We start from the raw sequence: 15825 nt of genomic DNA, 5'->3' as shown, positions 1-15825 counted from the left end.
ATCAGGTTGATTAGTTGCCAAGTACAAAAACTGCTAATTACACTGTCATTGCCCAACTAAATAATATTGTGCAAGAAGTTCATAGGTTATGTAAAACTTGAAATGAACTCCAAGCAGCTGTTGGGTACATATTTGAACCCTTTCTTTCCACTCTTTTCTTCTTTCTGTTATTTATTTTTGTGTATATTAATCCCCCACTACATGACAAAGAGGATAGATTCCAATCCTCGAAACGTTGAGTTATACCTTTTGTAACATATAACGTTGGCACATGTCCGAAATCCTGTAATCCTTTCAAACCTTCCATCGTCAATAACAAACTTTAAACAAAGAATTGACGTTAAATGTTCTGTTCATGTTCTGCACATATTATAAATGTTTAAATTTGCAATACATTATAAAATTAAATATTGTTCAATAGAGAAATATTATTGTCTGAGCGTTAACGAAGCCTATTACTTACGGAGCTGGGAAAATGTAATTTCTGTTTGTCTATCTTCACGATACGACGAGATCGAATAACCTATAAACTTAAAACCTTGCTTGAAGCTCAATTTATATATAAGCAACATTGTTTCAATGATAGTGGATGTTGCTATGGGATTTGGCTGAGCGCTAGTAACATTTTTATGGGTAACCATATTTGCAACGAGAAAATCTGAGAATAAATAAGTTGGTAAACAAACAGAATATAATATAATCAAGTGACTTTTAATACGTGACGAAGTAAGCTTATAGCCGAGCTATTCGAAAGATATCATCTATAGACTTTATATTTTGCATGAAACTTTATTTCTTTCTATCTAGACAAGAATGAGTTCTATGACTATGTATGTCCATGCATGGAATTTGGCTGAGCGTCATTGAAGCGTATTACTTCGTAGAAATGACACAACTACTCTTTTGTGTACAGGGGAGATTAAAGATCTACCTGCCCTTAGGATATTTTATGACCGGCTTGAATTATAACTTGAAATTCAGTATGCAACCTCAGCGAACCCTGTTGAGCGACACATGGTGTGGGATAACCCTATCTTGCTAGGTTATCTAGCTTTATCTATTTTATACAGCTTTACATTTCTAAGATATACTGGAAATAAAGGTGGATAAGATATTAAGTATACATGTAGGTATATTATCCATATGACTATCAATACTAAGTTTGGAAGGCCTGGAGCACGAATTAAGAATTGGCATATAGAGACATCAGATTTAAAATGAATATTTCAATTTCCGTGGAATTTCTGAAGAGCCGAAAGTAATAAAACGAGTCATCCCATAAAACAAAAGTCTTCAAATACTTCTATATCTTAATTTTATGTTGCAGAACTAAAAAGAGACTGTTGCAGAGTTAAAAAGAAAGAAAATTCGTCCGAATACCTCATAATGATATAAAAAAGTTTTGCTACGTATTAATGATATCTTTAATAAGGGGATCTCCTTCGACAAGGGTAAATATGACCGCTAGGACTGCTTAGAGTACGTCTAATGAACATTATAAGATTTACCAAAAGATTGCGACAGTTCGGTCAAGATTACTATTCTTATTCTAACCCAAGAGAACCAAAACTCCTCGATACCAATAACCGTGTCTCCTTTAGTACCAATCCGTGAAATTTGTTTGTGTCATCCGTATCAAGTCGAAACCAACTTTGTTTTCACTCACACCCCAGTTCCCAGGGTGTTCAAGGCCATGTTCTGCCATGACCAATGCTACACTACAGTCGTATTTTGGCCTTGTCGCTTTGTTGTTACTGGGTCAGTAGGGGCTCTTCGCGTCCACCCTCTATAAAATGTCACTTTCCATATATAATAGCCAAGGTCAAGTAACCAGGGTCGTAGCGAAAGTAGGCCAAACAAGTAGGCCCAGTGTTCTCAGGCCTTTTACTTTCTCAGTTGTCAGTCACACAACACTCTTGCTGCTATGCTATAATTGGGTCTCCAAAGATCGGTTAGTTCCTTCCGAATTTTGACCTTGGATGTGCTCCCCAACCTACTGCCCCACTCCCAGACAACGCTACCCCGAATTGGTCCTGTAGAATAGTTGAAAGTGGAACAAACGATTTCCAGTAGTTGTGAACTGTGCTGTAAATAAACAATTAAGAAATCCTCAATGAAAATTCACTGTAATTTTAATGTTTTCTTAGATCCTAAAAGCTTAAATATTAACTTTTCAAACATTGCAATACAGTTGGTTGCTTAATACAATTTTCAACCCCGGTCGTCTGTTGGTTCTGAAGCAATGCTATATCACAATTTCAGAAGTCAGAAATCCTTTATTCGGTTATATACAATATGCAATATATCTTGACATGCAAACATAACCCAGACACCAAAAATGGCGTGTTTGGGCATTAACTTATAGTTACTATATAATTTAACTATTTCCATTTTATGTGTGCCTACTTCTAAAGTGCAGTCCTTTAGTCCTTTTATTATATATTGCAGCTTCCACATCACATACTATTAGCCGTAGTATTCCTAATACAACAACCAATACATCTAAATACATTTTCCCTATCCTACATTACATCTGTCTCTTATAAATATATAGAGAAACAGTATATAAATAAACAGTATAAACAGCAATAACAATAAATAGAATATTACACCTCATAACAATAATAATAAACAACACAGAAAAGTAACAAAGATTAATGAACTCATCGTGCAAAAAATGTTATAATTGACAAATAAAGTATTTATAAAAAAAAATAGAAAACAAGAAGCACACTAGAGCACCACCAGAGCACATAAAAGCTCTCATGCTTATCACTCAGTCAAGACCATGCACCGATTTTTTCCTAAGCTACCTTATTTTTTGTTTGAAAGTAAAAATACTTTTGGCGAAACTTTACTAAACTTTCAGTAAATTCAATAATTCAATAAATAAGCAACAAATATACACACTAAATTATATATAACAACCATAAATCAACTATGAAAACGTAAAACAAATATAAACTCTGACAGATCATAACAACAATTATATTGTTGTTATAAAGATTATAACTTTGAAATTAGTGAACAATAAAATGCAATAGCAAACTTAATTAATTAACTTTAACAAAAATTAATTCAACAATAACAACAAATAGCACTATTTTGTTTGAACAAGACACAGTAGACTACAAATATTAACAAATAATTTCTATAGCAACGATAGTACACAAACAAGAATTTTACATAAATAAAAAAGTAGTAACAAAAATACATAATTAACACCACATACTTAAATTTTTGTTAACTTAATAAAAAATTCACAACTTTCATATTAAATTTAGGTTTCTTTTCAAGTATGATGCTATTACCAAAATATCTAATTATTCCATTGTTAAATTTTGGACCCAAATACTCGTAACTAAGTTGCATTCTGCTGCGTTCCTTGTTCAAGTTTGGTAATTATATATTGTGCAAATCTCGTTACTCTATTAAACTGTCTTATTGGAAACTGCTCAATTTTTGCATGTAAATACATCAGACAACATAACTTGTGTATTTGCTCAAAAGTAAGGAGCCCTTTTTCGAAAAAATGTAGGTTAGTCTGTCCCTCTTATTAACTCGAAAAATTATACGGTAAAGCTTACCTTTGACACATAATTAAAAGCTTTTTTCCGCTGGATATGCACCCCCAAAATGTAATATCCCATACCTCAGCACGCTTTCAAACCCCGATCTGTAAAGCTGTATCAAGTGTTGGGCCTTAAGACAACCTCTCATGTGGTATAGAGCATAATTTATTTTTCTCAGCTTCTTTCCTAAATAATCAATATGATGGGCCCATTTAAGTTTGTCATCGATGAAAAGTACGAAATGTTTCACCTGTTCTCCAACCTCTATATGCTGGAGCATCTACTGTACATTGATATTTACAACTACCTTTATGACATAAGAGTTGAAAATTATTTTTCAGCTGTACCTTAGGTTGATTAGTGTCAAGAATATTTAAAATTTTGATTTTGTTGTATTTATTAACATTCTATTTTTAAATTAACCATGTCGAAATGTTTACTCCAATCACTATTAATCTTCCTTTTTAGCGATTACTTACTGTACGCTGAACATACAAGGGCAGTGCCATCGACATATGCGAATATTCTTGAATTCAATTGAATACGTAACATGTCATTTATGAATATCAAGAACATAACTGGCCCTAGGACACCTCCCTGTGCTGTCCCGTATTGTAGTTCAACCAAGTCACTAAACACTTCATTTATCTTTACAGACTGTTTGTGTTGTTTTGTTCCATTGTGTAATTTAACTTGCTAAATACAACTTTCAACCCCGGTCGTCTGTTGTTCTACAACAAATGAAAATATCCTGATTCGAATCTTCATATAGGGATGAAAGTGAACTCTGTGTACATTAGCATGTCAAGCATTGCTATATCACATTATGTAGTTAAGCTTGTTGCTATATAAAACTTTCAGCCTTAGGCATCTGTCACCAAAACAAATATAAATTCCTGATCATGAATTTTTCACGTAAAGATGACAATTTTTAATTCAAGTGCCGTTTCTAAATAGAAGTTTTAAAAATGCTTAATAATTCGCAGTTTGGATACAGACTAACGAATCCCAACATCACACTAATTTTAAATGCATATAATTTACAGAAACGTCACTGAAATCAATACTAACTAGAGAACATTGCAACTTCACTGCAGACAAAACCTCAGGCACACCCTCCTCAGAGCAGACTCCTAACAGCCCACACTTACACTGCGTTACCGAGGCCTATCGTCTCCTCCTCGGCAATCCGCGTCTTTTATGTATCCTCTGTTGTTGTGTTAATTGTTGAGCATTCATAAACAGCATCCCTGAGCCCTCTTTAATGACGTCTTCAGCAGACCGTTTCTAACTCCTGTTTGTCTAATCAATAGGTGCAGTAAATACCTGGGGCCTACAACGGGCGGCAGCAATCATCTACCGGGGATGCTGTGGCAAAAACCGGGCCCGACATAAACCAGTTGAGACAAAAACCTCTGGTGTGATAGAGCTGTAAACCCACGGGTCGGGGGAGCGTTGTAAACCACAACTCTATGTAGCGGTCCGGTGTAAACGTCAATCATCCGGTCCACCCGTGGCTTCTACGAACTGGACAGTGAAAAACTGTCCTCAGATGCGAGGGCAGTTTATCTTATCAGAGGACAACATCTGGCCCGACTGCACTACAAATTATGAAGTGTCATAACACCCCTTCCTCTGTGTCAGGGTCTTTTGGCAGACCCACGTTGTGTCTTTACACACTGCTTGTATATTTCCGGTCAGCAATTCATCCTTGTTCCTTGTTACTAAACGTGAAATTGTTATACGTCGACAAGGTAGAAGAGATCATTTTATACCTTAGTTTTAATTACACAGTTAACAAATTAAAATTCGAGTATCGTAAGTTTTCCGCTTACACAGCACATATGAGCATTGACGGTTTCTGTTTAGTATTGGTTGTTGGCTGAAGATAGGTTTCCACAGTGAGTTATATATATATTTTTTTCAGGTTGCAAATTTTGAATTTCACCTTGAGGTTAGCGAAGCGTCTGAAATCTGACACTGTCACAGATTTGACTCCTGGAATCTGGATGTCCGTCTGAAGAGATCCAAAAACTCTTTGCATAGTTTGGACATCAGAAACACCCAGACTACAAAAGAGGTCTGTCTGGTTACTCAGAAGCCACCCAACGTAATCTAGATGGAAAAGTATTCCCGTTGTCTCATCAGGTGCACAATTTAAAAGTTGTCATCGGGCAATGTTTTAGCCGTAAACTGTACTAAGTAGATGCTACTGATTACACACTACATTCATTGCCAACAATTAGGTGGACGTTTTGTGGTTAAAATAAATTAATACTTTATAAATAATACTCAAATGTAAGATGTTGTAAAACAAAATTTAGGTTTGCTAACTGTTATATGTATTGAAAATCTTAACATGGCAATTTAATAACAGCAATAGTTTCAAAATAATATTTAAGTCTTTTAATTCCATTTTGAATGTGTTAACGCGCATGAACTTTTACACATTAATTGTAAACATCATTAATCGTCCCGCGCTGAGCCAAAATAAAGTTACGGAATTCAGCTGTGTAGTGTTTGTACAGACCTAGTCCCATAATTGAGTAATTAAAACTGTATTTTCATCCTTTGAAAAATTAAATCCCCACGAATAACCCTTTGAAACCAAATTTGGGTAGAAGGCGGACCCAGTTTCTATATCGATATTATTAAACAATATTGCTTAACTATAATTATCAATATAATCAACCTAAGAAATGAAAGTGAAATGAAAAATTCTTTATTTATACAGGCAAAGTTATGGGCCGCATGGCCCTTTCTTACACTTGCGACAACGTAAAATTTGGAATACATGGAATAATTATTTTGACCATTAAAGCTAATTAAATCACTTGTGTACACATTTTCAGACTGTAATTTAACATTCAATTAAAGAGTGACTTAATCTAAATAAGAATGTCTGTTAACTTTAAAAAACTGTTATGACTTATTCATACATAGCGGTTTCATTATTATTTAAATTAGATTTTCCCATATCTTATCATAATAATTGTCCATTGAATGGTTATGGACGTTTATTATTTATGATGAATGCATATTATATTATTTGAATTTCAAGCATATAACATTTTAATGAATATTTTAGATACGTTGATGTTGATTGATAGTTATATTATTCTATATATTAAATAGAGATAATCATGCTAAGCGGTAGACCCATAAGTATAAAAAATCAATAGTTTTATGTGGTTAAAAACTGTACTTACTGTACCAGATCGATAAAAAGCGATTCATCACGTGCACAAACTCTGGAAATATTTTGAACTGGTCACAAATATATGAATACTAAAATAAATAATGCCGGTATTGCTTCGGAAAATCAGTATACACAACCACCGTGAAATTGACCTTCAAAAGTAAGGCCACAAGGAGCCAGGAGGGAGGGGGCTGGACTGTCCCAAAAAAGTATTTTGCAATGAACCATGGAAATATCATTAGTAATTTACACTATTCTGAGGTATGGCAATCTGACATACATAGCAATTTAATTAATATAATAAAATTAAATTTTTATTTGGTTTACGCCTTTTTGCTTATTAGAAGTTCACGGAAATAAATAATAATAATAAAAAAAAAAAAAAAAAAAAAAAAAAAAAAAAAACAGTTCTACAAAGTATAAAGTTTACATTCCTGATGTTCCTTCAAAACGAAAAACATTCCAAGGTTTGATTTTATAATTTCGTAGGAGTCTTACCTTTTGTAATCACCCTCTTGTCAATAATTCCCAAAAACGTATGTATTTGGAAATTTTGGCCTCTGGACCAGTCTCCATTTAAAAATTCATGTCCAAATCTCATACAACACAGTCCGGGCTCGACTAAGTGTCACTTACCTCAGTTGGCTCCTTGTTGAGAACATGTTTCAAAACAGGTCATAAATAAAGATAACAAAGTCACTGAGTCAGATTTCAACTGATAAGTAAAAAGGAATTCCGTCACAACCAAGTTTTAATGGGTTTGGCCTAAAGTGTTACTAGGTTATAGAATCACTTCTAGATTTCTTAGTGGGGTTTCATGACGTTTAATAGATGGAAAACTGCATCCAGAGGTAGTCACCTCTTCCAAGTGAAGGATTCAGTCAGGGGTGTCGTTGGTGTCAGGGCTCTCACCCTATCATTCGTTTCCTTCTTTACCGGCTTAGCGTTACTGACGTCTATCACTAGAGGGGCTAATATATTTTTATTTCCGTCTATATGTTTGTCCGCACGATACCTCTAGAGAACAATTTTACCTATAGACTTAACATTAAAAAAAAGCTTTTCTATACAGGCAACATCGAGTTCTGTGACATCACTCCACGGATTTGGCTGAGCGTTAGTGAACCTAATTAACTCGACATATACATAATTTTGTTGGTAATGGTAGTGTTTGTGAGTAGACTTTGTTATTTAAACACTGATATGAAACCTAACTGAATGTATCATGTGGCAAGATATCTCGGGAGAGGTTTCGTCTGTACTTTAAATTTTGTCTTTTCATTACACTTCGTTTGTATATAGAGAAGAATTAATTTTGTGCATGGAATTTGGGTGTGGGCCATTTGTGTACTGAGTAATCTGACACAATTTTTCATCCTCTGTCGTGGGGATGTAAACATTTCTTTTTTGTACAATTGTTTGTCTGCCTACTGTATAGACTACACGACGATCACTTGAAGGTTTCGCATTCCACCCCAGTGTAACCTGTTAAGTCTGGCGCACTCATACTGTTTTTATACTTACTTTCGTATCGTTTTTATCGCAGGCAAACAGAAAATGTGAAATGTCTTCCAACAGCTCTTGTCCGTCCAGTGACGATAGACTCGTGTAGGATGAGGGGGAGGGGGGACAGATTAGTGTCGCTCTTCACGAAATATACGCGCCCCACGCCGCCGCTTGTGTCACATTGTACGCTATGTTTACTTATAAATATCCTCTGTTTGGCCGATAACTGTCGCGAGGCACTTGTCACAGCGTCAGTCACCACGGTGTCGGGTCCTGGTCCGGCCATGTGTGCAGACACCCAAACATCACTCAAGTGGGAACCTCTCTACATGTCTTCCAACAGTACCTGACCTCTTCATCGTCGGAGGATGATGGAAGGTGTCCAGGTGCACCCCATGACATACGACTTCACCATATTTGTACAACAACAACAACAATTATTCTATTAAAAGATAGCTACCCTTGAAATGGTAATCTGAGTTAGGAAGCAGGCAATAATAGATAACAATTATTTATAAAGCAGACAATGATTTTTTGCAGTCAATCTCTCCCTAATATGAACCTGAAAATAAAAAAATGTGCAGTGAAAACACGTAAATAAAAAAAACTATGATAAGAAAACAAAAACTATGTGAACGATTTTGGAAAGAAAAATAAATTATTGAAAACAAATAAATCTAAAACAAATGCTTATATTATACTTATTACTTACCAAAGGTAAAGGTTTCTTGACAGAATTTCAGGTTCATATAATGAAAAAAAAAAAAAAAAAAAAAAAAAAACATTAAACAAATCATGGAAAGAAATATCCCAGGCTAGAAAGTTTCCAACGTTGGGTTATCGTAAATACCACCATAAGTCTCTAAATATAAAGTACAAGCACACCTTTGGTGTTAACACAATATGATTTTTGCCTTATTCCTACAATCAACCTGACATTATTACACCAAACTTCGTGACAAAATCAAAGAACATGTTTTCCAATCCTAATTAAATGTAATTCAGTCACATTTTGCAAAACGTTCCTTTCACACTGCGTAGTTGTGTGTAAATATAGAAACACGTTATGCAACAACTGAGATTTGATGTTAGTACGCGAATAAACATATATTTACGAGGTCTTGTTATATATATATATATATATATATATAGTAGATATGTTGTTTTATAGCACAATACTTCCATAGTTGTAGTACACCTTGTTATATTACAATATTTCAACATTTGTATTACACCTTGTTATATTACTATACTTTAACATTTATAGTATAGCTTTTTATAGTATAATATACTTCCATATATATATATATATATATATATATATATATATATATATATATATATATACATTAGTAGAATGCCATGATTTGAATTGGTGTAAATATAGAGCTGTTTCATGAAATAGTGATTTCAATTGTATTCTACAACACTATCTGTATTAAACATTGTTACACTACAATACCTTACTATCTGTAGTACAAGTTGTTATCTTTCAATATCTGTGGTACACTTTTCAATGTTTAAATACTTTTTTATTTGTAGTACACCTTTCTAATATTACAATACTTCATTATTTGTAATACTCCCTGCTATGTTTCAAGATTTCTCTATGTGTAGTAGGCTACACCTGTTATATTACAATACTTCTTTATCTGTAGTACACCTTGTTATATTACTATACTTCAATATTTGTAGTACACCTTTCTAATATTACAATACTTCATTATTTGTAATACTCCCTGCTATATTTCAAGATTTCTCTATGTGTAGTACACCTTGTTATATTACAATACTTCTTTATCTGTAGTACACCTTGTTATATTACTATACTTACTTCAATATTTGTAGTACACCTTTCTAGTATTACAATACTTCATTATTTGTAATACTCCCTGCTATGTTTCAAGATTTCTCTATGTGTAGTACACCTGTTATATTACAATACTTCTTTATCTGTAGTACACCTTGTTATATCACAATATTTCACTATCTGTAGTTCACTGTTATATTTCAAGACCTCTATTTATAGTACAACTTGTTATATTACAATATTTCAACATTTGTATTACACCTTGTTATATTACTATACTTCAATATTTGTAGTACACCTTGATATATTACTATACTTCAATATTGGTAGTACACCTTGTTATATTACTATGCATCAATATTTGTAGTACACCTTGTTATATTAGTATGCATCAATATTTATAGTACAACTTGTTATATTACAATATTTCAACATTTGTATTACACCTTGTTATATTACTATGCATCAATATTTGTAGTACACCTTGCTATATCACAATATTTCACTATCTGTAGTTCACTGTTATATTTCAAGACCTCTATTTATAGTACAACTTGTTATATTACAATATTTCAACATTTGTATTACACCTTGTTATATTACTATACTTCAATATTTGTAGTACACCTTGATATATTACTATACTTCAATATTGGTAGTACACCTTGTTATATTACTATGCATCAATATTTGTAGTACACCTTGCTTATATCACAATATTTCACTATCTGTAGTTCACTGTTATATTTCAAGACCTCTATTTATAGTACAACTTGTTATATTACAATATTTCAACATTTGTATTACACCTTGTTATATTACTATACTTCAATATTTGTAGTACACCTTTGATATATTACTATACTTCAATATTGGTAGTACAACCTTGTTATATTACTATGCATCAATATTTGTAGTACACCTTGCTATATTACTATGCATCAATATTTATAGTACATCTTGTTATATTACTATACTTCAACATTTGTAGTACAGCTTGTTATAGTATAATACTTCCATATTTGCAGTTCACCTTGTTTTATCACAGTACTTCTACATTTGTAGTACACCTTGATATATGATAATACTTCATTATCTGTAGTGTACGTTGTTGTATTAAAACAATTTACGTTATAATGACATCATCAATTGAACAATGAACACACTAGGCAAGTTTACGTAAGCTAATAAAAAAACACAACTGTAATGAAGATTGTTCAATGACGATGACGGGCTGAGCAGTGCATTTGTTAAGTGGTCGATTTAAATTGTAAAGTGCAATACATTTGTTCATTAGTTCAATTTTAATTTAAATAACTTAAATAGACACTATATTTGGAGCAATACAATAGAATTTAGCTTTAAGATTACCAAAAAAACTTAAGGTTATTGTTAGAGTTCCAAACTCTTCGAGGTGGGTATTAAGAGTTGTATGGCATGGGCATATTTTTATATTAATGTCACAATACAGTATTAACCTTTTGTCGTAAATTGTTTATGTGATTTTTCACGGTAATCAACAGTTGGTAAACTAGTCTCAACAGATTATGCCACAATATTTACTTAACTACTCAATGTTTGAAGTTCTTTTTTTAGACCTTATAATTTATTAAAAAAGTAAGCAACTCAGAATGCTCAAGTTTCGAACTTAATACTACATTGGCGACGAGACTATCTCAATACGTCGACCAGTATTATTAATTCATATCTGTAAGTATAACACTCTTTAAGAAATTAAACGTTTTTTGTTAAATATACAGTTAAATTAAGTATTAAAATTAACTACAGGGTTAAAATAATTAAAGGTAGGAGTTGCCTACGTCACAAAAATTTCCGATCTATAGCTTATTTCCTTCTTGAGATTTCCTGTGGACAGATATATAGACATACATTTTATAATCATTCACAAAATACATTTTCACATTTCCTCGGCAGAGAAAAGAGAGATTTTGTCAACCTCTTGAGTGATAGGCTTCAATAACGCTCAGCCAAATAACATGGTTAGGCATGCACCATCATAGAACTCATCATAGAACCAAGGAATTTGGCTGAGCGTTATAGAAGCTTATCGCCCTTGGTTAGATATGCACCATTATAGAACTCATTCTTGTCTCTATAGAAATGAAGTTTTATGCAAAATTAAAAGTTTAAAGATGAAATCTTTCTCAAGATATTTTACCACATGATAAATTCACATTTTAGTTCAGTTATATATCAAAGTTTCAGTGAGCTAGTTTGGCCACTACAACGCAAGTGTGCCCTGAAATGAAATCTTGTCACGAATTTTATATTATTGACTTTCAATGTACTTTTTTTATCTTTCTAAATAAAAAAAATCACATGTCGAAACCTCATATGATTGTACTCAGTGTATTTACACATTTGTTTATTCTGCCATTTTCTCGTCGCCATCGTGGCTTAAGAATAATGTAAAAATATTTGTCAACGCTCAGCCAAAACCCATAGAGTAACATACACCGCCATAGACTCAGTACTGCTTATATAAAAATGAAGTTTCATAAAAACTTTCAAGTCTATAGGTCAGTTTATTTTCGAGATCTTGCGGACATATTAAAATGAAAAATTTTCAGCCTCTCAAGAGATAGGGTTCGTTTACGATCGCCAAAAGTAATAAAACATGTGAGAAGAGCCCAAAATTATTTTAAACCTAATAAATGAAAACATTTACAACATGTATAAGCAATTTTATATATGCCTGAGAGTAGAGCAGAGAAAACATTTGTAATAAGATATAATGTCTGATTAAGATTACGTCACCATTTTGACCCGAACAAAGAAGTCCTTTAAACATTGAAGCTAGAAGCGGCAGTTACTAGAACAGCAGTTACAGTTGCTAGAAGTCTTCAATGGCAGATAGATTTTTCTGTTTTTTTTTTCTCTTTATTTTATAGATAATATACAGCTTTAGGGGACAAACTCGAAATAACTTATATAGGCCTAATACAAGACTTTGTACTATTGAACATTACTGTGTAAAATAAAAGATGTTGAAGCTAGAAAAATATTTATTTTATTTTATTATCTATTTTGAGAGCACTTGTATAATATGGTTTCGTTAAACGTTCTATAGTAATTCTAAAAACATAGAAAAACACTAAATGGTGTGGTAATGTATTTGCAAATTATAATATCAAGTAGCTACGATATATAGTAAATATATTCATAAAAGAAATTAAAATATTTAAATTAATATAATGATCAAATATAAATAGAGAATAACAGTAATTTTGATTTGTATAACAATTTGTTTGGAGAAAAATTTGCATCTAAAAATATTTCGCGAATGTAAAGCTCTACTTTGCGTAATATGCAAAGAAACTATAAGACCATTTTATGTTTTGAAGAAAAACGTGAGAAAATTGCAAAAATCTTTTTAACGAATCGACTAGTTGTATTGATAATTTTACAGCTTACATACAAGTATTCGTTGTTTAAAGTTTGTTAAATACGATAAAAGATTTCCAAGGATAATAGTGTTCGTACTTTTGTCATCATTATATGTTACAAAATATATAATACAGGATTATACATTTTGTAACATATAACGATGGTAAATGTACGAAACCTTATTATAAAATTATTGTTAAATGGACAAAGTATTTCATTTTGAACTAGTTCAACCTTCTTAATATTCTTTGTAGAAGAATAAAAACACAAGCATATTAAAGAGTATCTTGCTCCGGACGTAAAAATAAAACAAAAATCGTATTATAAATATTCAAGAATTTTATATTTGCAATAATAAATACTGTAAGTCGATATCCTTCATTAGTAACAATTATAAAATACATTAAAACAGTTTTATCATAAAAAACACGCGGAAATCGTTTTGAAAAAACACGTAGAAAAGAATGTTGTAGTTTAAAATTGCAAATAGTTTAATGTTCTCTAAATATTCGTTTCCTAATGAATATCTAAATCATTATATAAGCGAGACTGTTATTTGTATTTCACACATTCTCGTTTCATCTGGATATTGTAAATTCCCACACAATAAATTAATAGATTTGAAAGAGCACTCGTATAGTATTAAGCAGAAACATCAAAGAACTAAGTTTGATCCTTGGAAAACACCAGATGTTCCTTAAGCAATTGATTTTGGATATGGATATACCATTCCATAACAATGGATATACCAATGGATATGGATTTAAAATATGCCTATGTTAATGTTTCATAATTTTCAGTTTTTAAAACTTTGTAAAAATTGGTTTATACAACATTCATAACATAGATGTTCATCAATAGAGAACTTTATTAAATTATGTTGCCTCTAGTATCTTAGACAGATAACTATGTCTATTTTTTAGAAGATAGGATTAGCTTTGTTACATATATATCAGAGTAGAACAGGTTTTATTTATCTATCGTTATTAGTCTAATAACAATGCGTTTCATGTCGCATTGAAAACACTGGATTTCAAGTGCTGTAGAAAAATAACTAACCTAGTAGTCACATTTACAAATTTAAACAAGCATTCCGTAAATAGTATTTAAAATATACGTACTTTTACTAAATCCAACTACTGATAAATCAGATAAGTAAACTATATATAAAAATTTACAATGTATACAAAAACAATATAACTTTATCTATTCGATAAAACGTATGGTTAATATTGCTCTTAAATTGTAGATTTAATACATGGAAATCTTTTTGTGTCATAGTCATAAATGAAGAAATGTGTCCGACGCGTGATGTCTGATGTCAAGTACTAAATATATTACGACCGAATCTCCCCGATCAGATTCCCTCCCCCGACGTGACGCGACGTGATCTGTTAGTAGCTTATAAGTATTACAGATAGCTCGTGTTGACACAGTGAATCAGTCACCAGCAATGCGGTGCATGCCGGGAAAGTGGATCCCGGCCTTAGTCCAATCAGCTGGTGTTTACAGACGACGCCTCGGCCGGTGACGGTAGGGCGGGGGCGTCACGACGCCACGTACGCTCCCGTTATTGCTACAATTAATTACACGCCGTTTACGACTGGGAGACTATAACCTCTGATTGAACTGTTGTTGACTGAGCCTACACATCAACTTGGCCCAATTAGACCTTGGACTGCTCTCACTACATCATCTGCCTTAACACCCGTCATTCGCTGGTCAGATAGGGCTAGGGATGTACGTGACGAAAATAACGATAGCCCGTTTTCAAAGTTCAATTCTCAGTTCTAGATCCTAATCTATTTTAACGGATAGTGGTCAGGAGGTGGTGGAGATAGGACTTTGCAGTAGAAGTTAAGAGATTTAGGAACTAGACAAGAAAATGCCTTCTACACATAACGTAGCTATGGGATATGGTGGGAATCTTTGATTCTAGCCTATCCACACTAAATGGAAGGTGAAATGGAGTTTAACTCAACATTTGAACAATGAACCCTTCCCACTTGTGTAGAGCTATGTTATGTGTAGAAAACTCGGTTGCTCCGCCGTGCTTTAGGATCGTGTCAAAATCATAGTGCACTGAATTCTGCACCTGATGAGGCAATGAGAACATATCTTTATCTAGACTACACTTAAATTTGTAGTCAGGTATCTTATGATGTCGAAACGATGGAAAGAGGTGGACTCCAGATTCCAGGAGTCAGGTCTGTCTGGACAGCGTCATATTTCAGACGCCGCACTAAGCCGAAGATGAAATGGAGCTGAACCCAAAATTCTCAAGATGGCTTCTTTCTAATTGAGGAGCATAGTGCATGTAGAGATTGTGG

The sequence above is a fragment of the Homalodisca vitripennis genome, chromosome 5 (genome assembly GCF_021130785.1).
Source record: "Homalodisca vitripennis isolate AUS2020 chromosome 5, UT_GWSS_2.1, whole genome shotgun sequence".
Taxonomy (NCBI): domain Eukaryota; kingdom Metazoa; phylum Arthropoda; class Insecta; order Hemiptera; family Cicadellidae; genus Homalodisca; species Homalodisca vitripennis.
This window is presented reverse-complemented; position numbering follows the sequence as displayed.